General features: G+C 42.5%; 1 protein-coding gene across 3 annotated transcripts in view; it reads right to left on the bottom strand.

Moving 5' to 3' along the window:
* Positions 1 to 24,964, bottom strand: part of bcas3 (BCAS3 microtubule associated cell migration factor) — a 760,056-nt gene that overhangs the window by 242,325 nt on the left and 492,767 nt on the right. The gene's annotated exons all lie outside the window — the stretch shown is intronic.

Raw genomic sequence — 24,964 nt, 5'->3', positions numbered from 1 at the left:
CAGGATGACATGTAACTTGGAGAGGAATGGGCAGATTGTGGTATTCTTGTGGATCTGCTGCCAATGTCCTCCTTTTTGGTAGAGATTGTGGATTGAGGAGATGATGTTGAAATCAGCTAGGTAACTGCAAAGCTTTCTGTAGGTAGTACAAACTGCAGTCACTGTGCACTAATGATGGAGGGAGACAGTGTTTAGGGTGATTGATGGAATGTCAGTCACGTAGGCTGCTTTAACTTCAATGGTGTTGACTTACTTCAATGTTGGAGTTGCATTCAACCGGGCAAGTGGCCAGCATTCCATCAGTCATCTGTAGCTTGTAGTTGGTGGAAAAGGTTTGGGGTGTCAAGACTCGAGTCACTCACCACAGGATCTACAGCTGCTGAGAAGGCAGAACTATGAGCAACATACAGGGAACGCTAAGAGGAGGACTGGGTACTGGGAGTGGGATACAGAAGCATGGTGCAGGAGGGAGGCCTGTGATGTGCTCTTGTGGCCACAATACTCTCGTGGCTGACCGAGATGAGTTCCTGGTCAATAATGACGTCCAGGATGTTGATGGTGCAGGACCCGGCAAAGATGATGCAATATAAAAGTCAAGGGTCAGTAGTTAGACTCTCTCCTGTGGAGTTCTGGAGAAAATATTTTCCTTCAGTGATCAGCTCCATTTCAGTGGGAAACTTATGGAGGTAAGGTGCAACATTGTGGTGAGAAAGATTGAAAAAAAAACGTGTCTGGGGAAAGATTTGAAAAAAAGTGACACGGCTTTGCTTGACACTGAATTTCATTGACATCAGATCTATTGTGATGTACTAATTAAGGATCATGGATTGCAGGCGATTATGAGGCAAAGGTAACATGGAGATAAAATTCTGCAGGCAGCCAACCCTGGATCACAGGGTGACAAATATTAAACCTCAAGGCAACACCCATATGAAGTGCTGCCAGTTGCTACATCATAACTTCGACTGAGTGAGAGACTGCAAGTATGTCTACATCATCTGCATTCTGACAGGTGCTGAGTGTTGAATAATCAGCTTTGTTATATCCATCAACCGAGCCACAAAACAGCAATGACAATGGAAACACTACACAGAAAAACAATGGACCCCACAAAGATAGCTCTTCTTGGTACTTCACAGACAGCCTGAAGACCAATGGCTCACATGAGCTGCAGAATGTCCACACTATCTGGATTGGCTCGAAGTCCATAATGATCAGCAGTTGTGAAGATACTCTTTTTCCTCTACCAGAAAGCATCAGATCTAACAACAGATGCAAACATAAGGTGTTTCTGGATTGGAAGCTTCATCATGCCTCAAGGGTAGCAGAAAACCCGGGAATGTGGGTGGAGGGAGTGTAGGAAGTGCAGCAACTGGCTGACAACCATGACATGCAGATTCTTCACGAGATCAGAACCATCTCTGGCCCAAATACCCAAGGCCTCACATCACTGACAGGCAAGAATGGAGATGAACCTATCAAGGGTAGAGAGGCAGGCAGCACCTGTTGGAAGGAATACTTTGAAGACCCCCTCATTTGTGACTCTGCCTTTGACATGAGTGTCAGGAAGGCAAAAATGTAATGAAACAATGGAAGACCTTTAAAGTGGAGACATTGCCACGAGGGAGAAGTATTGGGAAATTAAAGCCAGACATTCATGAATGCCCAAAAAGATATAGTGCAAAATAGAACAGGAGAAAAGGAAGATACGGCAGATATTGTGCTGCTAATCCAAGTGAGAGTCAGGTTGATTACAGAGAGTTCTGAAGGGAAAAAGGAAGTAAGGGTGGCAAAGGAAACACATGAAAAAAGATCTGCAGTAAACATGAATGGGAATCCAAAAATATTCGACAGGCATCTGAACAAGAAAAAGATCTTCAGAGGAAAAGTGGGGCTGATCAGAAAGCACGAAGGAAATTTACTTATGGAGGCAGAATGAGTACTTTACATCAATCTTTGCTTCAGAAAAAAGTTGTGGCTGGAATCTCAGCAAGGAAGGATGAAGCTGAATTCTAGGTGAGATAAAAATTGTTGAAGAGGAGCTAATAGAAAGGCCAGCTGGACAAGCTGAATCAGATTGGATGCATGTTAGGTTGCTGAGGGAAGTAGGAGGAGACATTGCAGAGGCTCTGGACAAAGTCTTTCAAACACCTACAGATACAGGGATGGTGCCCAAGGACTAGAAAACTGCAAATGTTATGTCCCTTTTCAAAAAATAGTGTAGGGATAAACCCAGCAACTGCAGACCAGTCAGCTTAAGCAAGTGGTGGGGAAACTTCAAGAAGCAATAATCAGGGAGAGAATTTGCAGTCACTTGGAAAAGTGTGGATTTATTTACTAGAGAAAGCCAAGATGGATTTGTTAAAGTCAAATTGTGCCTAATTAAGTTGACAGACGTTTTATTGGTGACGTTACAGGCAGCGTCAATGAGGGAAGTGTGGTTACTGGACTTCCAAAAGACATTCAATGAGGTCACATAACAGTCTTGTCATTAAGACTGAAGGCTATGGAATACCATGATCTGTAGCAGTATGGATAGACAATTAGGAAATAGATAGTAGTAGTGAAAGATTTTTCTTTGGAATGCAGGGAATATATTGGTGCTCCTATGTTAGGACCACTCTTTTCTCAGTATGAGGAGGATAATAATAGACTTAGACAGGCTAGTGGATTGGGCAGAAAGGTGGCAAATGAAAATTAACGGTGAGAAATGTGGTGTTATATTTTGGTAGGAAGAATGAGAAAAGGGCACCATTTGAAATGGGATACAAGACCCCAAGTGGTCTGGGGATATTTATACATCATTCATTACATACATTGGCAGGACAGGTTGGAAAAAAAGGGTTAAAAGGTTAAGTGGTTAAAAAATTGCACAGGATCCCAGATTTTATAAATAGAGGCAAAGTCATAATGAACCTTCATAGATCAGTGACTTGGCCACTACTGGTATCTTGTGTCCAGTCCTAGGAGTCACACCTCGGGAAATTAGTTTGGAGCAGGGGCAGAAGAGATGAATCAAAATTATTCCAGGAATAAGGGAATTCATTATGTGGATGGTGAAGCTGACATTGTTCTCCTTGGATGTAAGAGTAAATAGAAAGAAACTCTTCTCATTGGTGATATGGCCAGCAGCTCGACTTTGTTAGGAGTTTGAGGAGATTCGGTATGTCAACACAGACTCTTGCAAATGTGTATAGATGTACGGTGGAGAGCATTCTGACTGGTTGCATCACTGCCTGGTGTGGAAGCTCCAACGTGCAGGATCAAAAGAGGCTGCAGAGGGTTGTAGACTCAGCCATCACGGGCACAACCCTCCCTACCATCGAGGACATCTTCAAGACGCGGTGCCTCAAGAAGGCAGCATCCATCATTAAGGACCCTCATCATCTGGTATATGCCCCCTGCTCATTACTACCAGTAGGGAGGAGGTACAGGAGCCTGAAGACCCACACCTAACAATTTAGGAACAGCTTCTTTCCCTTTGCCATCAGATTTCTGATTGGTCCATGAACCAATGAACACAGCTTTGTTATTCCTTTTATTTGCACTGTTTATTTATTTTGTAATTTATAGTAATTTTCATGTCTTTGCACTGTACTGCTGCCACAAAACAACAAATTTCATGACGTATAAGTCAGTGATAATAAACCTGATTCTGAACCAGAGGACATAGATTGAAGGTGATTGGCAAATGAATAAAAAATGGCAAGAGGAATTTTTTTTTGCAGGTGTCCCTTCCAGCAGGAATTGGCTAGGGTCTTGAATGCAGTGGAACTAAGGTGATAATTAATAAACTACTGCACAGAAATAAGGCAATCAATGTGATACAAGTCTCTGGAGTGTGACTCAAAGCCACTTTTCTCTTATTCAAGGTGAGAATGCTACCAACTGAGTCAAGGCTGGCACTTACAGGTCACTTAAGACACAGAGTTTTCACAAAAGCAAATAGTTTCTGAGAGTGGTCTGATATCTACATACTGTATGCTTCATCTGCTGGGCAATATCCTCAGCAAAGGCCAATCTAGATTAGCACACTCTCTTATTTAGGAACATGATCCAAAAGTGGAAGGTGTAAATTGAGAATGACCCTACAGTCCCCAGGCCACGAGTTGCTTCACAACTACTTTGCTTTTCTAAAGAATTTTAAAAGCTAGAATGTATTTTATGCCTTACAATTAAACAGTCAAGACCTCCTGAAACTAATTGGTCTCACACAATACACATAATGTAACATAACACATCCAAACTGAGGAAAAGCAGGACATAAAAAGCATCGAACAATTCATTATTTATCCATTCTGTTAAAAACACTAAAACACATTAGACTCGGTGAACTGCATATGTGACTGAAATCTTTAGGAAAGCACCGAATAGTCTATTGTTAGCATTCTGTCTGTCACAACATTCAGACAACCCAGAACTGATCTGTAATACAGACTGGCCTCCACACTTCCACCTATTACTAAAAATACAAAACACAAACACAGAACATCAGACTACACTGAGTTTTCTGTGACATCTTTTTAAAACAGGAGGAGAAAGAAATTCAGCAAAAAAATTTACTTATTGTTGGATGATGCAGTTGAATTTTAAGAGAAATTGGATCCTCAAAAAATTGCTGACAGAATAAAAATGAATAACTGTGGGCCTTACTGGCAAGGCCAATACTTTTACCCATTTCTAATTGTTCTCAGATGATGTTGTGGATTTTAATTTTTAAACTTTTACAACCTTGCAGTGCTTTGATAGCACTGACATACTTGGCAGATCACGTCAGACTCAATCACATTTATGCAGTGGGACTAGAGTCATGGATAGGTGCAGACTGGTTAACAATGGCTGGTTTTGTTCCTCATAAGATATTAGCAATCCAATTGGAATTTTCCAATAATCATCAACAATTCACTGATGCTAGCTTTTATCTCCAGATATTTTAAAATCAATTTCTTACACTGCTATCTGAATTTATATTTTCTGGATGACTAAACTACCAGTCTCCACAGTGTGCTTGCATCTATAAAGTGTGCCTGCCATCTTTCTTATGCATTGATGAAAGCCTAAACTTTGACCATTCAATATCACAGCAAATTATTGCCATTTTATGTTCAGTGCACAAGAGGGTAGGTTGCACCTTTAACAAGCTTTCTGCTGGAGTGGAGGTAATCTGCAGGACAAATGGGAGATAATTCAACCCCTGAAAAATTTGTCTCCATCCTCCGTTTGCTACATGATACCATGCAAGCTGTGATGTTAACCAGCAGATCCACAGTAGACTGAATGCAGACCAGTGACAAGCAGGGCTGTGTCATCACCCCAACATTTTTAATCAACTTTTCTCACCGCTTCACCTCCACTCCAGGGCCAAGGTCAGCCCAATGTCAAGGTGCAGTATACAGACAACACATGTGTATGTGCATGTTTGAAGGTCGAGCTCCAAGTAGTCATCATGTTGTTCAATGAAGCACACAGGAAAATGAGCTTTACATTAAAGATACACAGAAGTCTTGCTCCCATTGTACAACACCAGCCCCAGAAAATAACGAGACCCTAGGAAGTGTGGAATGCTTCCCTGATTTCAGGAGCTACCTATCAGCCTGATGATGACCATCACATTCAGTACACCAGCACAGACTTTGACTGTCTGAGTTCAAAGTTCACTCCTCAGCCTTGGCACAAAACCCATTGTCTATTGGGGAGCAGTGATCCTGTGTGTTTCTGAGATCTGGACTACCGACAGCAGGCAACTCACAGCACAGGAAAAGTATCAGCAATGTTGTTTCTACAAAATCTTCTAAATCCAGAGGCAAGATAAGCAAACCAATGTCAACATCTTCTCTAGTCACTCAGTAATTACACTTGGCTCCACTGGGCAGGCCATATCACTTGCAAACTCAAAACCACCCTCCTGAAATAGGCTCTACAAGTTTAATCAGAGCAAGGGATTACCAGGTGGACCAAGGAAACAATTCAAGCAGGTTCTCAAAAGTGTAACAACCCTCTGACTTGTGGGAATCCCTGGCCCATGATGGCTCAGAATGAAGAGTTTTCAGGATAGAATTGAGAACCTTAGTCCCTCCATCAGGAGCATGCATGTATAAATGGTGGAAGAAGTGTGCCATCTTCTGAACTGGCCAGCCACTCATCCCATCCGGCATCTCCTGCCCCACGTCTCCAGGACCCACACTGGCCTCATCAGCCACCTCAGAACCCACAGTATTGGAGTGGAAGCAAATCAGTCTTTACCTCAAGGGATTGCATAAGATGAAGAGATAAAGATTCAGAACATTAACATATACTTCCCAGATAGAAAATTGACAACTGCAGGAGGATAGGTCTGAGAGGCTGTGGCTTTAGGTACGCAATGCCCAGCCCAATTTCTTGCACTCTCCTATTAGGTTACAAGGCAAGATGATTCATGTAAGTATGTAATGCTTGTTTCATAGTCAAAAGGTTGAGTTTCAGGTCCCATTGCAAGATTTGAGCACAAAACCCAGTCTACTACTCCGGTGCAGTGCAGTGGATATGCTCCACTGGTGGAGTTGCCTGTCTTTCAATTGAGACATTATCACAGCTAATTGCAGAATAACTCACGATTCTAAGCAGAACAGGAGTTCTCCAAGGTGGCCTGGGACAATATTTTTCCATCAACCAAAGACACATAAATTAGAATCTCTGGTCACTGTATAAGGGCCTTGCAGTGTGAAACTGACTGCACGGTCACAACATTGTCTACAGGTCAAAAGTATTTCATTGGCTGTAAGGTGTTTTGGGAAAGGTGCCTTATTAATACAGATACTTTTTCTCATCGTGATCTCATTCAGATAACTGGCTGTACTTTGGGAATCTAGAGGACAGATGCCTGATCAGTGACACCAGTGCCAAGCTCCGGTTTCCAGGTTTAAATACTGGGAATTTAGGCATTCTGTCCTTCTAGTGCATCATCGACTGTGTGTATCTGCACAAAGGGCTGTGCTGGAAGTGCAAACCACAGGGAATTACGCAGCTCCACCCCCACTGTCGGCTCCACTCTCTGGGTCAGAAGGTTGCGGGCCTATCTCACAATGGGAAATGGGCAGGCAATCTAGGCTGCCTTGTCATAGTACCCGTTCTTCAGATGAGATGCCAGACCAATTTTAGAAGCTGCCTTTTCAGTGTAGTGTTGGAGGCCCTCCTGGGGAAAAACAGGCACTTTTCCCGGTGCACCACAGAACATTTCTCATTCAACCAACCCCACCACGATAGCAGATTCATCTCACAGGCCATGGGATCATGCTGGTATGAATGGCTGCTGCAATCACCCGCAAAGTATCATGACAGTTCAAAAATAAATTCACAGCATGGGACATTTTGGAGGAAGTGCTATAGCATGATAATAGATTCCTTTTAATCCCATTATACATGCTAGCACAGGAAACAAGGTGAGTTGTAGAAGGGTTTTTTTCTTGTTTGTTTTGCAAGTTGTTTAATGCAACAAGAATGAGGTGAATCTGAAAGTACAGTCATCGGCCTGATATATTTAAATAAAATACGGTATTTTATCCTTTTTATTTCCAACGCCAGACTGGCGTTCAGTTTTGCACTTGCTGTAGGGCAAAAATAACTGTCTGGCTGAACAGTCGCAGCATAGTAACACACCACAGCTGGGTCCAATTACCAGCTACATCCTTGTAATGCCTCTCACTAACAAGGATAATGCGAGTGCGACTGTGAGCCTATGGATGCCGTAAAAGTTAGGTCAGGCATGTGAGAATAACAAATGAAAATATGAAACTAAAGTGACAGGAAATACAGTAGCATCCATCTTAAATGAAAACATTCCTGTGAGACTGAGCCACAGTGGCGCCTTAACCCCTCTATGCTCTGCTGTTTAAAAATTTCTATTTTCAACAGCTAAGAGGTGTGTTATTGATGAGCAAGAGTTAATGGTATATAACATGAATCCATCTAACAGGTACAATATTTAAAAGGTGCTTCTGTGTCACTGTGCTATGTTTAGGAGAGCAACATTACTGCTATTTACTCTTTCACCCAGTGCTGTACATCAGCCAGGAGTAGAGTCAGAAATTTTGCCAGCAGTTCAAGGGACCCATGAGAAAATAAGTGAATGCTGCCTGAAGACCAAGAAAAGTCAGGCTTCTTCCTTTCCAAACACTCTGGCTGCACTGGTATGTATGATGTTACTCTTTCAAAGGGAAAGCTTTTTGTAACCGTCAGTGTAAGCCTGGCTGAACTAGAAGGTAGAAATATAGGTTCAATCCCCACTCCAGGACTTGTTCTGCAATGCATGCTGACACTATAATGCAGCAATGGTTGGAATTCAATGTAGAAATGGCTGTTATATTTGCTTCAAAACAACAGTACTTGCTCTTCAAATTAATCGTATGGGAAATGTTTTGACAAGTTTCAAAGAATGATGATTCGATTAAAAATCAAGCAAGTCAGATAAATGGGACACTCCTCTCAAGGAAGTCAGATAAATGAGATACCCCTCTCTCCTCCCGTTCAAAATACCTTGCACTGTGAGGGCTAGATTCACATCAAAAATCATTTACTAAAAATTCTCATTAACTTTTAACATCCTTCTGTGTTTTCCCAGTTTATGTTTCTTTCAACGTTGCTGTTTGAAGAGTGAGTGATAATGACTTCATCAGGTTTGCAGGACTTATCCAGAATGACAGTGTCAGGCAGATGAATTAATATACACTTCCACTGACACATCTCTGAAGCACTCTGGGTTAACGAGCATATCTCAACTCATGTTAATTCAACCCATGCTCATTATTGGGTTCGGTAACTCCTTCCTGACAGATTTCTTAGTCCTTCAGCACTTGTTTAAAATGAAACCAGAATCAAATTTAATTCCAGATAGTTGACCAGCACAATCAAACAACAAAGTGGGCACATGGCCAATCCTGAACAAAGTCACATCTCTTAAGTAGAGAAGAAACAGGGGAGTTGGCTGCACTCCCCCTTGAGTCTGCACCACTATTCAGTGGAATCATGGCTGATCTGATCTTTGGCCTCAAACTCCATTTTCCTGACCCCTCCCCACACCCTTGTCCAAAAATTCAGCTGTGAATGCATTCAGTGATTCAGGCTCCACTGCTCTATAGGATAGAGAATTCCAAAGAGTCACAACTCTCTTGAGGCAAGAACTTCCTCCCTATCTCATTTTTTAGTGGTTAATCTTTTAATCTGAGAACAGGGCTACAAATTCCAGATTACCCCAGCAGTGGAAACACCCTCACAAAACCTAGCCTGTCAAGGCCCTTCAGAACCTCTCATTCTTCTAGACTCAATGTTTCCTCATAAAACAATCTGCTAATCCAAAGGGTTGGTTAACCTACTATGTACCATTTCTGAGGCAAATACCTCCTTGCTGAAATAGCATCCATATCACCAGCATCCTCTCCTGGTCCCTCCATACTGATGCGGTGATCAAGAAAGCACATCAGTATATATTTCTTAGGCATCAGATGCACTATAGAAAGTATCCTGATGGGCTGCATCTCAGCCTGGAATGGCAACTGCTCTGCTCTAGACCGATGGAGCCTGCAGAGAGTGGTTAACACTGCCCAGCCCTTCACAGGCTCATCACTTCCTTCCATCCAGTCCATCCTCACTGTGCGTTGCTTCAGGAAGGCTAACAGTATCGGCAAGGATGCCTGCCACCTTGGCCATTCCCTTTTCTCTCTTCTACCTTCTAAGAGAAGATGCCGGAACTTGAAAGCCTGGATGACCAGACTCAAGAACAGCTTTTATCCCACTGCTGTCAGACTTGTGAACCAATCACCTCTTTCACATCCCCTTCCCAGTGGTGCTGCCACATTCTCATACCCTTAATTCTACCTCTTCCGTTATTGCCACTTCAGCATTTCTTTTTGCACTACTTCAGTAGGCACTACTATACTTTGCAGCATTCCATTGTTTTGCACTCATGTTGTATTTATTGCTGTATTTATTATTACCATGTGCACTGTTTTCTCTGTCAGCTTCAAGCAAGCAAGGAATTTCATTGCACCCTGGTGTTTATGACAATAAACTAATTTGAATCTGTGATCAAAACTTTATGCACTACTCCGGGTATGGTTTCACCAGTAACTTGCACAGTGTAGCAAGATTTCCTTACTCTTGTACTCCATCCCCCTTGCAATAAAGCTCAACATTTCATCTACCTGCATGATAATCTTCTGTGATTCTGTTCTGACTATCAATGAGACAGAAGGCAAAGACTTCCTTCAAAGAAGGAAATGTAGATGAAAGGTTGTCTCTAAATGATCCTGGCAAAAAAGCACTTTCACACTTAAACTAATTGCCAGAGGCTTCCACACAATTTCTTGCCTTTTAAACAACAGCTTTTGGAAGCTGTTTCTTTACTGTTGCTGAGCTCCTGCTATTCAGTGAGGGTCTTAAAAGTTATTTGTTCTCCTCATTTACCTTGCAGGGGCAGATATACTTACCATGATGGTCCACAGTCCATAAGACCATGAGACCATAAGACAAAGGAGCAGAAGTCCGCCATTTGGCCCATCGAGTCTGTCGCCGTTCTATCATGAGCTGATCCATTCTTCCATTTAGCCCCACTCCCCCGCCTTCTCACCATAACCTTTGATGCCCAGTCCAAGCAAAACCCTCCCCAAAATTCTCAAAGACAGTTAACCAGAGAAAAATTATAAATGCTTTTTTTTTCAGCTGCAGCAACAGGAACATTAGGAACAGGAAGAGGTCATTCAGCCTCTTGAAAATATTCTGCCATTCAACTAGATTATGGCTGATTAGGAGTCCACACAAAGGGGATGGAGTAAGGAACAGCAAGGGATGTTCAAGATCAGTAAATTCATATTTTAATTCCTTCACATGCCCCTGTGGCTGATCTGTATCGGAACTCCATCTATACTACCTTGGCCCCATATCCCTTAATACCCTTACCAAAATAAAATCTATCACTTGGTTTTGAAATGTTCAATTAACCCCTGGCCTCAACAGGTTTCCAGATTTCCACCTTGCTTAAGAAAGTCAATAAATATTGAAATCTGATTGAGAGAAATGGAGAGAAATCTGTTGGCTTTGGGTTTCCCACACGATCTTCCAGTTTGCAAACATCTGCTTTAAACAGAGGAGTGCAGCCAGTGCAAAGAGCTCAGCTGGATGCATTCCTTTGGTGATGAGTCCAGGTTGGTATAAATGGGAGTTCAAAAGAAGGCTGTCATTCCATCTTTTCCAATATATTGTTTTGGTAAATAATAGATATTCTAAAGTTAAAGAAAGTTTAATTAAACTAATCAGAGTTCATTGTAATAGTCTGATTTTGAGATCACCCTTTAACCGTTCTAACCCCTTCATTGGTACAGATCCCATGTTTAGCTATGAAGACAATAATCCAGAAATGGGATTGTTGAATTGTGCAAAAGCCCATTAACCTGAAGTAGCTATCCACTCCTGGCTAATACCAGCCACCTCCCTGTTCAGATCTTCTATTGGGTGCCTTGGTGGGTCACCTGCCCTCCTAGCAAAAAGGACGTTCCTCCTGGCCCCTACCTCCTGTACTAGGACCTCAATATCTCACAGAGTAAATCTGGGGCCTCTCGTCCTCTACCTCTTTCCTCCAAGACAGTCACTATGTGTGTTGCTGCTGACCAGCGGTCATGGGGAGTGTGCCTTTTGGTGCTCATCTGTCATTGGAGGCCAAAAAAGTATTGTCAACTGTGCCAAATTGAATGTGGTAACATCCAGAAATATGTAGGTCCCGCTTCAGTGCATGTGTCTCTGTGTAAACCATCCTAACACCAGATTAAATGCCTCTCAACAATTTCATGTTTTGCTGGGGACTGAATTCAGCATTAGGATGAAACATAACAGTAGTTCTAGTGCTTCAAAAAATGGTGAAATATAACTTCTCAGCTGATGTATTATCTTGCTGCTGTGAAGGCTTCAATGACATTTTATTAAGTCAGAATCACAATACAAATGGATTATTGTGGCATTAGAGTTTCCAACATCTGTCAACTTCAATGTTTTGTCCAATCAATGCTAATTCACACCCAAAGAGTTCTGGGAATGGGAGATTCCAGAACTAGATCCATTGAAATTTGGCAATTCCTAATAAATAGGTAAATTGGTAAATTGGTTTATATTGTCACATGTACCAAGGTACAGTGAAAAACTTTGTTTTGCATGCCATCCACACAGATCATTTCATTACAACAGTGCATTGAGGTAGTACAAGGGAAAACAATAACAGAATGCAGAATAAAGTGTTACAGTTACAGAGAAAGTGCAGTGCAGGTAGACAATAAGGTGCAAGCCCATAACAAGGTAGATTGTGAGGTCAAGAGTCCATCTTATCGTATTAGGGGACTGCTCAATAGTCTTATAACAGTGGGATAGAAGCTGTCCTTGCCTGGTGATACATGCTTTCAGGCTTTTGTACCTTCTGCCCGATGGGAGGGGGGAGAAGAGAGAATGTTCTGGGTGGGTGGGGTCTTTGATTATGCTGGCTGCTTTACTGAGGCAGTGAGGTGTAGACAGAATCCGGGGGGGGGGGGGGGGGGGGGTGGGGAGGTGGTGGTGGTGGGAGGCTGGGTTCTGTGACATGCTGGGCTGTGTCCACAACTCTCTGCAGTTTCTTGCGGTCACAGGCAGAGCAGTTGCCATACCAAGCTGTGATGCATCCAGATAAGATGCTTTTTATGGTTCACCAATGAAAATTGGTGAGGGTCAAAGGGGACATGCCAAATTTCTTTAGCCTTCTGAGGAAGTAGAGGCGGCGGCGAGCATTCTTGCCTGTGGCATCTAAATGATTGGACCAGGACAGGCTATTGGTGATGTTCACTCCTAGAAACTTAAAGTTCTCAACCGTCTCGGCCTCAGCATAGCTGATGTAGACAGGAGAATGTGCACCTCCCCCCTTCCTGAAGTCAATGACCAGCTCTTTTGTTTTGCTGACATTTAAGGAAAAGTTGTTGTCATGACACCAGGTCACTAGGCTCTCTATCTCCTTCCTGTACTCTGACTCACCGTTATTTGAGATTTGGCCCACTATGGTGGTGTCATCTGCAAACTTGCAGATGGAGTTAGAGCACAATCTGGCCAAGCAGTTGTGAGTGTATAGGGAATAAAGTAGGGGGCTGAGGTTCCAGCCTTGTGGGGCACCTGCGTTGAGGATAACCATGGTGGAGGTGTTGCTGTCTATCCTTACTGATTGTGGTCTGTTGGTCAGCAAGACAAGGATCCAGTTACAAAGGGAGGTGTGGAGTCCCAAGTCCAGGAGTCTGGAGATGAGCTTGCTTGGAATTATAGTATTGAAGGTGGAGCTGTAATCAATGAACAATGGTCTTTACTGTCCAGATGCCCCACAGGTGAGTGTAGGGCCAGGGAGATGGCTTCCGCCATAGACCTGTTTTGGCAGTAGGTGAACTGCAGTGGGTCGAGGTTGTCTGGGTGGCTGGAATTGATGTGTGCCCATGACCAGCCTCACAGAGCCCTTCATGATGGTGGATGTTAGAGCCACCATGGGTAATCATTAAGGCATGTTACTTTATTTTTTGTAGGTACTGGGATGATAGTGGTCTTCTTAAAGCAGGCGGTGTCTCAGATTGAAGTAGGGAGAGGTTAAAAATTATACAATTTACCCCCACCAGCTGATCTACACAGGATCTGAGAACACAGCCAGGGACTCCATTGGGACCAGATGCTTTCCGTAGGTTCACTCTCCGGAAGGCTGACCTGAAGTCTGCAATGGTGAATGCAAGGGTATCAGCAAGGTTTCTAGCCTTCTGCCAGTGTGACTTTGCAGCTGATCAACTGACATCCTCCTTCTCTTTCTGTGACTGGTGTCCTCAGCAACATAACTTGAACAAGAAATGTGACAAGCCGAAAGATTTTGTTTACTTGAGAAACAGCGAAGGAATAAGAGTTATAGTGCATTATTGAATAGAGTTGAAAATAAGTGGTGAAGCGTAGAAGACCATTCAGCCCATTTCATTCACTGATTCATAAAGATGGACAAATGCCTGATCACAGCAGTGAACTCTTTTGAATTATTGCAGAACCTTTGCACCCATTAATCCCCCAACAGACTATTCTGTTGTTGATTGGGGGAAACTGGGTTAATTGGGAAAGTTTTTAATTGGGGGAGGGCGAATTATGACATTATTTGGCAGGATCTTGGGAGTGTAAATTGGGAACAGATGTTCTCAGGGAAATGCACAGAAGAAATGTGGAGGCTGTTTAGGGAACACCTGCCATGGGGTTCTGGATAGGTTTGTCCCACTGAGACAGGGAAAGGATGGTCGGGTAAAGGAACCATGATTGACAAGAGACGAGAAATATTTAGTCAAGAGGAAGAAGGAAGCATACTAAAGCTTTAGGAAGCAAAGATCAGGCAGGGCTCTTGAAAATTATAAGGTAGCCAGGAAGGAGCTTAAGAAAGGACTTAGGAAAGCTAGAAGGGTACAAGAGAAGGCCTTGGCGAGTAGAATTAAGGAAAACCCCAAGGCGTATTACACGTACAGGAGGATGATTAGAATGAGGGTAGGACCACTCAGGGATAAAGGGGGAAATATGCCTGGAGGTGGAGGAGGTACAGGAGGTTCTTAATGAATACTTTGCTTCAGTGTTCACCAGGGAGAGGGATTTTGACAAATGTGAGGTCAGCGTAGAACAAGCTAATGTGCTAGAGCATGTTGAGGTTAAGAAACAAGTAGTGTTGGAGCTTCTGAAAAACATTAGGATAGATAAGTCCCTGGGACTGGATGGGATATACCCCAGGTTACTACGAGAGGCAAGGGAAGAGATTGCTGGGGCATTGACTATGATATTTGCATGCTCCAGAGTGGTAACAGAGGATTGAGGATGGCTAATGTTGTTTCCTTGTTTAAGAAAGGTAATAGCGATAATCCTGGTAATTATAGACCAGTGAGTTGTACGTCGGTGGTGGGCAACCCATTAGAGAGGATTCTTATGGACAGGATTTATGAGCATTTGGAGAAGCATAGTTTTATTAGGGACAGTCAGCATGGCTTTGTGAGGGGCAGGTTGTGCCTCATGAGCCTAATTGAGTTTTTTTGAGGAGGTGACAAAACAAATAGATGAAGGTAGAGCAGTGGATGTGGTGTATATGGACTCTAGTAAAGCATTTGACAAGGTTCCCCATGGTAGGCTCATCCAGAAAGTCAGGAGGCATGGGATCCATGGAGACTTGGCTGCATGGATTTGGAATTGCTTTGCCCACAGAAGGCAGAGGGTGGTAGTAGATGGAGAGTATTCTGCCTGGAGGTCAGTGACCAGTGGTGTTCTGCAGGTCCCCCTACTCTTTGTGATTTTTATAAATGACTTGGATGAGGAAGTGGAGGGATGGGTTAGTAACTTTGTGGATGACACAAAGATGGGAGGGGTTGTGGATAGTGAAGAAGGTTGTTATAGGTTACAACAGGATATAGACTGGATGTAGAGTTGGGCGGAGAAATCGCAGATGGAGTTCAATCTGGAAAAATGTGAAGTGATACACTTTAGAAGAATGAACATGAAGGCGGCGTACAAGGTTAATCGCAGGATTCTGAACAGTATGGAGGAACAGAGGGATCTTGGGGCCCAAGTCCATAGATATCTCAAAGGTGCTGTGCAAGTTCATAGTTTGGTTAAGAAGGTGTATGGTGTGCTGGCCTTCATTAGTCGGGGGATTGAATTCAAGAGCCGCGAGGTAATGTTGCAGCTCTACAAAACTCTGGTTAGACCACACTTAGAGTATGGTCTAACCAGAGTTTTATGTTCAGTTCTGGTCACCTCATTATGGGAAGGATGTGGAAGCTTTAGAGAGGGTGCAGAGGAGACATAACAGGATGCTGCCTGGCTTAAGAGAACATGTCTTATGAGGGAAGGTTGAGTGAGCTAGAGAATTTCTCTTTGGAGCGATGCAGGATGAAAGGCAATTTGATAGAGGTGTATAAGATTATGAGGGGCATAGATAAGGTGGACAGCCAGCACCTTTTCTCCAGGGCAGCAATAGTCAATACCAGAGGACATCCACTTAAGGTCAGAGGAGGAACGTTCAGGGGAGATGTCAGAGGTAGGTTCTTTACCCAGAGAATGGTGGGTACCAGGAATGTACTGCTGGGAGTGGTTGTAGAGGCTGATACAATAGGGACCTTTAAAAGGCTCTTAGATAGGCACATGGATGTAAGAAAAATGGAGGGCTATGGGCTGTATAGGAGGGAAGGCTTAGATTGATCATGGAGGAGGTGTTCATATAGTTCGGCACAACATCGTGGGCCGAAAGGCCTGTACTGTTCAATGTTCTATTCTAGGTATTATAACCTCTTTTATGAAAAAGTCCTGTCATTACTAGTTTGACCCTGCCCTCCACAAACATTCAAAGCTGTTGGATGGAATGAAAACAGGTCCCTCAAGCCTGCCCAAACCTTCAGTCATACTTCAGTTTAAAGTACTGCTTGGAAGAGCAGTAATGTTTCTCTTTCTGTTTTATTGCTAACGGATATCAATCTTATAGACTGGATATTAAGGTAATAAAGGAGTGTAGGAATAGGGCAGGAAAATGGCACAGAATTAGATCAGCCATGACCTTGATGAATGGTGAAGCAGGGTCAAATGGCCAGGTGGCCTGCTGCTGCTTTTAACTCTTGTGTTTTTATGTAAAAACAGAAATGTTGGGGATGCCCAGCAGGTCGTCCAACATCTGTGCAAAGAGAAAGAGTTGAGGTTTCAGGTCAACGCTCCTTCATTGTTCTTGTGTGTTGCTGGCAATGTGTGTGTAGGCCTGGGCATAACTTTCACTGCTTGACTGAAACTTTATAAACCAGAATGTCGAGGGGTTGAAGTTCACCTTTGGTCGCTGGTGCTGACTGGGGTGCTGCAGAATTATAATCAGGTTTATTACCACTAACATATGTTGTGAAATTTGTTGTTTAGCAGCAGCAGTACAGTGCAAGATCATGCAAGACATAAAGATATAAAAAATTACTAGAAGTTACAAAAATAAATAAATAGTGCAAAAGAGGAATAATGAGGTGGTATTCATGGGTTCACGGATCGTTTGGAAATCTGATGGCGGAGGGGAAGAAGCTGTTCCTGAAACGTTGAGTGTGGGTCTTCAGGCTCCTGTACCTTCTCCCTGATGGTAGTAATGTGAAGAGGGCATGTTCCGGGTGGTGACGGTCCTTAATGATGGATGCAGCCTTCTTGAGGCACCGCCTCTTGAAGATGTCCTCAATGGCAGGGGAAGGGTTGTGCCCATGATGGAGCTGGCTGAGTCTACAACTGTCTGCAGCCTCTTTTGATCCTGCACATGGGCGCCTCCATACCAGGCTGTGATGCAACCAGTCAGAATGCTCTCCACCGTATATCTGTAGAAATTTACAAGAGTCTTGAGTGACATACCAAATCTCCTCAAACTTCAGATGAAGTAGAGCCATTGGGGTGCCTTCTTCATGATTGCATCAATGTGTTGGGCCCAGATAGCTCCTCTGAGATGTTGATGAAGCTGTTCACTCTTTCCACTGCTGACCCCTCAATGAAGACTGGTGTGTGTTCTCCCAACTTTCCCTTCCTGAAATCCACAGTCATTTCCTTGGTCTTGGTTTCCTTGTTAATGTCACTAAGTTGTACTCCCCTCCTGGTGTTTATTAATGAAACTAAACGTCAGAAGGAGCATTTGTTTAACACTAATGAGCGAAGATGAGTTTCTAACCCCAACGTTCTTCACCACCATCAATTTATAGATTATAATGTTGTTGCTATTTTTCTCAGATTTCCTGACAGTTACTTACTACACATGTAAAGTATCTTATGTTACACAAATTAACAGCCAGTAATGGCTGTGATGTTGAAGATTGTATTTTCACTCCTCTGGGGATACAGTTCTCCAATTCATCCTCAACAATATGGTGAGAATGAGAATGAGAAACACATGATTATAACTTGAACTGTCAGAAAATACCAAAACATTTTATAATGTGAAATATTCAGATTATAACTGGTCATAATTAGAAAGTTTGACATAGAGGACTTTGTTCAAAGAAAGCTTTCAAATTTTTGGATTTTTATCACATCGTTTACAGTGTCCTGGATTTTCCTGAGGGGCAGCAGCAGTTCCATGTGAAGTTGCCACCAGTTCCCTTCAGAAGTGCGGGATCCACACAGTGTATGAATGTGAAAGTCTAGAACTTCCTCACCTGTCACTTTGTCAGAACCCTGATGTTGGATTCCTCATTTACTTTGTATTTAAAAACTTAAAAAAACTTCAACTGTATTATTAAATTTTAGTAGGAATTTAGCATTCAAACACTGACAGCCAAAGCTGTGGCTTAACTGGTTGCCAAAGCATTTCTGCGCACAGGGCTTGATATTTCCACAGGTCCTCATCGATCATGTCAAAGCAGACTTCTTGGATGAAACGCCACTGGAAGATCCACTCCAATAAGTGTGGACTTCCCAGGAAGGGAAGCAGTGAGCAAGGGCAGATTGCTGCTCCCAGGAATCAGCCATTAACTTTGAATTAGCAATGATAGTTGATCAGTTTGCATTCAGAACAATCATTTTGTTGAAAACTAGACCACTTAGTCTGATAATGATTGGGGCTAGAATGTTGTCCAGGACATCTGGAGTATCCCTTAGTCCACTATTAATGATAATGTAGCCTCTTTAATGCTTTAATAATTCAGTCTGAACAGGTAGACAAAACATCAGTTCAAATTTTCCAGTAATTCCGACAGTGCAGCATTCCCTTCCTCTCTTTTAAAAAGATAAGCAATATTATCTGTTCTTGCACTGCGGTGAGATTAGAAACCACAATCTTCTGAATAATAATAAAAATTTACAAATAATGTTGAAATCAATTAACATGCATTTCCATGCATTCCATGTCTTGAAAAGTTTATTTTATTTTTTGATGATATCCAAAACTTCATCTCAAATGTTCTTAGGGATAAGTTTTATATTCATCAAGGGAAATGATTTGTTACCCCCAGTCGAGTACTGCAGAGACATGTTGCTCAGGCCAGCTACTAATGCTCTGCAGTAACAATGAGGCAATTAGTTATCACAGCAGGCCACTTCGGTCTTCCTCGTGTAAAAGTTTGTAAAACCCTGTTACTCACTCTGAACCTTCTTCCTAACCAGTTCTGCTAAGTCTGAGAGTTTGTTCCCATAAAAACACTTAACTTTGATATTACTGTTTATTTCCTACTAAAGCTTGATCTTGTGGTGGCAGCTTGGCCAATGAAAGAAAACATTGCCAAATTTTAAAACTTCCATTTTGCCTTATTTAGCTGGCCTGCTCTAACCTGCTCTTTCTTGGAGCTATTTGAAAGAACTGTTAAAAGTACAACTTCATATCGCACAGAATATTTGCCCTGCCAGTTCATGACAGAGTCCTTTTCCCAGGATGGAAATGTCGAATACTGGAGGACATAGGTTTAAGGCGAGAGAGGGAAAGTTTAAAGGAGATATATGAGGCAAGATTTTTCCACAGAGAGTGATAGGTGTCTGGAACACACTCCCAGCGGGGTGATGGAAGCAGATGTGATAGCAATGCTTAAGAAGCATTCAGACAATCACATGAACAGGAAGGGAATGAAGAGATATAGACAATGTGCAGGCAGATGGGATTAATTTAATTTGGCATCATGATCAGCATAGGCATTGTGGGCTGAAGGGCCTGTTCCTGTCTGTACTGTTCTATGTTCTATAACCTAACTATAACCCTAGCTTCAGATTGGGAATTTTATCATTTCCCCAGTACAAAGAGATTAAAAGCTGGAAATACACTTGGAGTGGAAAATGCATCTTCCTTCTTGTAAACAGATCCTCATTTAACTAAATATCTTGGTGCACTATGACTGCCACCATCCCATTGATAGTTGTCACCCTCAATGCTCTTATTCTCGTGTTTGGCTGACAATTGCTACCTGGGTCCATTGCATGTCTGCTGTCCCTCCATCTCCTGAGTCACTCCATCATCATTATGTCAGTAGCCCTCCCGATCCCTGATGCTGCATCCCAAATGCCTGTACCCCCTGACACCTGCTGTTTCCTCTCCTGTTGCTGCTGATCCTTCACTGATTCCAGGCCTAATCCTCCCTACCCCCTGATTCCAGTTCTCTCTTTCATATCATCCAAGCATCCCCCAACCTGCAATGGTGGAGCTAGCATTTGAAAGGCCTGTCCTCTCTCATAAAACTTTTGGCCTCATGCACAATAGAATTTTGGTGCCAAGGGCCTTGAACAAAACTGGTGCAGACCCATGAGCAGTGCTGCCTTAATGTGCTTTCCAGCGCTGCAGAATTTCTATCCCCAGTTCCTCATTTAATGTGGAATTGCTAATAGGTTGGCGTGTTGGAATTAAATACTAGAAAGACATAGTTACATTGTGCTTTCATGAGTTTAGGTCATCCCAAAGAGTTCTTTTGTTGGAAGTGGAATGAGAGTGTCTAAACTTATTTCATGTAGAATCCCAACAGCCACAATGATGAGGGAAGTTCATTCCATTAACTTGGAATAGATCTGATCTACTGTCCTAGCTGTGGAAACCTCCTCCTGCACAGACCAGTTCTTCACTATTACCCTTTGACAGCATATTTTAGAAATTCACTTATTCATGTAAAATGAAACATGCCTCAATGATTTTTGGGGATGGTAACATATGCCAACACACAGGTAGTCTAGTTTATGTAGATTCCACCTGGATCAGTTTATTAACTGTTAGAACTTGTATGAGGAAATTGATTTGAGACAAGACTTGGCCAGGACCATGAATCCATGGTGATCATCAATAAAGCAGCCACGTCTCTCCTTGTTAAGTTTTCTAATTTATATACAAAATATAAGTCCCAGAAACAGGCTGTTCTTCCCAATTAGTCCATGCCAACATATACTTCTAGTTGAGCCTCCTCGTGTCTTCTTTTAAATGCATCTTTGCTATTTACTTCAATCATTCCCTGTGGGGGTGAGTTCCACATTCTCACTTTTCTTTAGGTGAGGAAGTTTCTTCCGAATTCCCCACTGGGTTTGTTGGTGACAATCTTATGACCTCTAGTATTGCTCCTACCCAGAAATGGAAATATTCTTTCTGCATCCATCCACTCTATATCAGATTTTTAAAGACCCTTATTAGTTCACCCCAGGGGACCTCAGTCTGATCAAACTTTCCTGAAAATACTTTCCATTTTTGATAACGTTCTTGTAAATCTTCTCTGCAACCTCACCAGTGCCCCTATATCCTTTTAATATGTGAGAGAACGATATGCATAAGTATAAGTTTGGTCAGATCAAGATATGCTGTAGGTTTTTCATAACTTCCCTACTTTGTTGCCTTATACTTCATGCTCTTTTTAAGTGCCTTTCTAACTTGTGACACAACTTGAGGAGATTGCTGTGTTTATACTCTGAGTTATTTAACTCTGTCTAGACTTGTATTTTCCAAGTAATTAGTGATCTCCCTATTCTTCCTACTACAGGGCACTACCTCACAGTTATCTGTTGAACTTTATTTGCTAATTATTTGCCTATTCTGCAACATACTTTAATATGCACACAGCTGAAGTGACAATAGGCTGAGGAAATGGTTGGAATAGGGCAGCCATTTATGCATGCTGTTGAAGGAGCAGTTGGTGCCGTTGAAGCCAACTCTTCATATGCACCTCACTTTCAAATGAATCTATCAACCAGAACTGTTTACCCTTTTGAGATTGCTTTTCAGCCAAGTAGCATCCACTGTCCAAAGCATGACAAACCAGTTCTACTAGGCATTCATTGTAGTTTATGATAACAGACACATCCAACATTTGAATACAACTATAATTTTGTGAACTTCTTTTTCTTAATTTCTGTTAGTAAAATTTCTTCAGGTTAGTACAGTGAGTGTTAGGTGATACACACAAAATAAAAGGATTTAATAGGTAAATATTGGGATGCCTGTGGATTTTGTTGAGCTCTGGGCTCAGCTGGTTGGGCTTGCTCTGAAGTGCGCCAATACTACTGATTCAAAGCATAAGCACAGCTGAAAGCAGGCTACTGTGGTGAAGTGACATTTACCTAATTCAGCTATAAATTTACTGATAATTACTGGGCAGCTGACAATGATGCACTCTGACGAATACACTACCAATGTCCTTAAAAATCACATGATTCCTACAGAGATTTTAACTTTTTAAAAGGCCAACTCCACCCTCATTAGAATTGCAGATAAAATAAAAGGTCACATATTATTAGACAACAGAAAACATTCAATAGAAAACTGACTAAGATCACGTCCCAGGTGGAACCTGTTTCAGGTGGGCAGTTGACAAGCAGGATAATGAGGCCCAGGCACTGAAACTGACCAGGTCTTCCAACATAGTAGCCTGCAGAGTGAGACACATGTACTGAGAGCTTCCCACCTGGTGGGTTCTCCACCTCCACCCCTCAACTGAGTGAATGCGTTTTCCTGTTCTTGACTGTGGGATCAACGTGAATAGACAAGAAGGAATGCAACAGACTTCAAGAAAACATCAATTTCTGCGATCAAGTACAAGAGTCAGAAGAACTGGAGGTGCTGTGGGTCAGCATACTATTGTCCGTCAGTTGCACTGGTCATCTGAGAGATGAGCCGAGGCCACATACAAACCATTTTGGTTGGCAGAGTCCTCACAGCCCAAACTTTGCTCTGAAAGGCCAGACCATTATCCAGAGTCTTAGTAAAAGCAACATCACTTTTCAATTGTGTGCTGCACACCCCTAATCCTCAGCAATTGTCCTGTAGAGTCATGGAGTCGTAGAGTAATACAGCACAGAAACAGGCCCTTTGGCTCATCTAGTCCATGCTGACATGATCTTCTGCCGAGTCCCATCTACCTGTACCCGGACCATATCCCTCCAAACCCCTCCCATCCATGTTCCTATCCAAACTTCTCTTAAATATTACAAATTAATCCACATCTACTACCTCCGCTGGCAGCTTGTTCCACACTTGCACCACCCTCTGAGTGAAGAGGTTTCCCCTCAGATTCCTCTTATATATTTCACCTTTCACCCTAAACTTATGTCCTCTAGTTCTAGTAAAACCCTACCTTGGGGGAAAAAGCCTGCATGCATTCACCCTATCTATACCCCTCATAATTCTGTATATATCTGTAAGATTTCCCCTCATTCTCCTGCGCTCCAGGTAATAAAGTCCTAACCTATTCAACCTTTCCCTATAACTCAGGTCCTCAAGTCCCAGCAACATCCATGTAAATTTTCTCTGCACTCTTCCAAGCTTATTGATATCTTTCCTGTAGGTAGGTGACCAGAATTGCACACAATACTCTAAATTCAGCCTCACCAACATCTTGTACAACTTCAACATAACATTCCAACTCCTGTACTCAGTGCCCTGATTTATGAAGGCCAAAGTGCCAAAAGCTTTCTTTATAAACCTATCTGCCCATGACGCCACTTTCAAGGAACTATGGATCTCCCTTTGTTCTACTGCACACCTCAGAGCCCTACCATTCACTGTGTATGTTTACCCTGGTTTGTCCTCCCAAAGTGCAACACCTTACACTTGTCTGCATTAAATTCCATCTGCCATTTTTCAGCCTATTTACTTTGCTGGTCAAGATCACACAGCAAGCTTTGATAGCCTTCCTCTCGGCCCATCACGACCCCAATCTTGGTGTCATCGCAAATTTGCTGATTCAATTTACCATGTTATCATCTAAATCATTACCATAGATGATAAACAACAACGGACCCAGCACTGATTCCTGCGGCACACCACTAGACACAGGCCTCCAGTCAGAGAGACAACCATCTACTACCACTCTCTGGTTTCTCCCGCTAAGCCAATGTTGAAGCCAACTGACTACTTCATCCTCGTAACCTGGGGAAACTTACTGCTGATGACTTAAAACACATCACAAGTTCAATACTGAATCCTTCATAATATTTAGAGGCTCCTTTTGATCTGTAAGTTCAATCCTGTTTGTTGGCAAAAAGCAGGAAGCAAAATAGTATTATTCAACGTCTTCCCTGATAACCAGTGCTTCATTCTCCACCATGATTATGGTTTCCTGGTTTGATAATGCCAGGCTGCTGCCAGTGAAGGGTGAATCTGTGCTGTGGATATACACACATTAGGAGCTGTGCTTGAGACTACTTTGAATCCTCGTGAAGAATGACTGTGCACCTTAGCTTAAGTATTGTAGTTTATAAAAGTCTGTAAAATAGTTCAAAATGAAGGTTTCATGTTTATCAAAATAATAAACAGCTCTTGCTTGGAAAATAAAAGAAAATGTAGATGCTGGAAATCTATAACAATAACAGAAAATGCTGGAAATATGCAGCAGGTCAGGCTACATTTGTGGGAAGGGAAACTGTGTTAAAGTTTCAGGTCAAAGACCCTTCGTCAGAACTAGGAAGGAGAGAAAAGAAGCTTGTTAAGCTGCAGAGAAGAGTTGGGGAGAGGGAATGTCTCTGATAGGCTGAAAATAAAGGATAAAATGTAATCTGGTCGATGAGTAAATGGGAGCAGTTAGAGAGTGAGAACACAGATAAGAGAATCACAGAATCACGGAAACATACAGCACAGAACTGGGTCCTTCCAGCCCACCTCGTCCATGCCAACTGTGATGCCTATCTACGCTAATCTCATTTGCCTACATTAGGCCCATATCCCTCTATTCCTTTCCTATCCTTTTTAAATATTGTATCTGCCTCGAGCATGTCCTCTGGAAGCTCATTCTCGATATTCACCACCCTCTATGTGAAAAACTTGTCCCTCAGATCTCTAATTTACCCTTCAGATCTCCAACCACCCCCCAGATGTTCTCTCTATATGAGAACACAGATAAAAGAATGTAGGAGATATGAAATGCAGAGCAGGAAGACACGCCCGGCAGGTCAGGCTGGGCATGTCCTGCACTTCCGCAGAATAGAAGGGGGAAAGAAAAGCAAACAAGCTGAGCCAATATAACAGAAGGTTGGCTGATAC

The sequence above is a fragment of the Pristis pectinata genome, chromosome 21 (assembly GCF_009764475.1).
Source record: "Pristis pectinata isolate sPriPec2 chromosome 21, sPriPec2.1.pri, whole genome shotgun sequence".
NCBI lineage: Eukaryota > Metazoa > Chordata > Chondrichthyes > Rhinopristiformes > Pristidae > Pristis > Pristis pectinata.
This window is presented reverse-complemented; position numbering and strand designations above follow the sequence as displayed.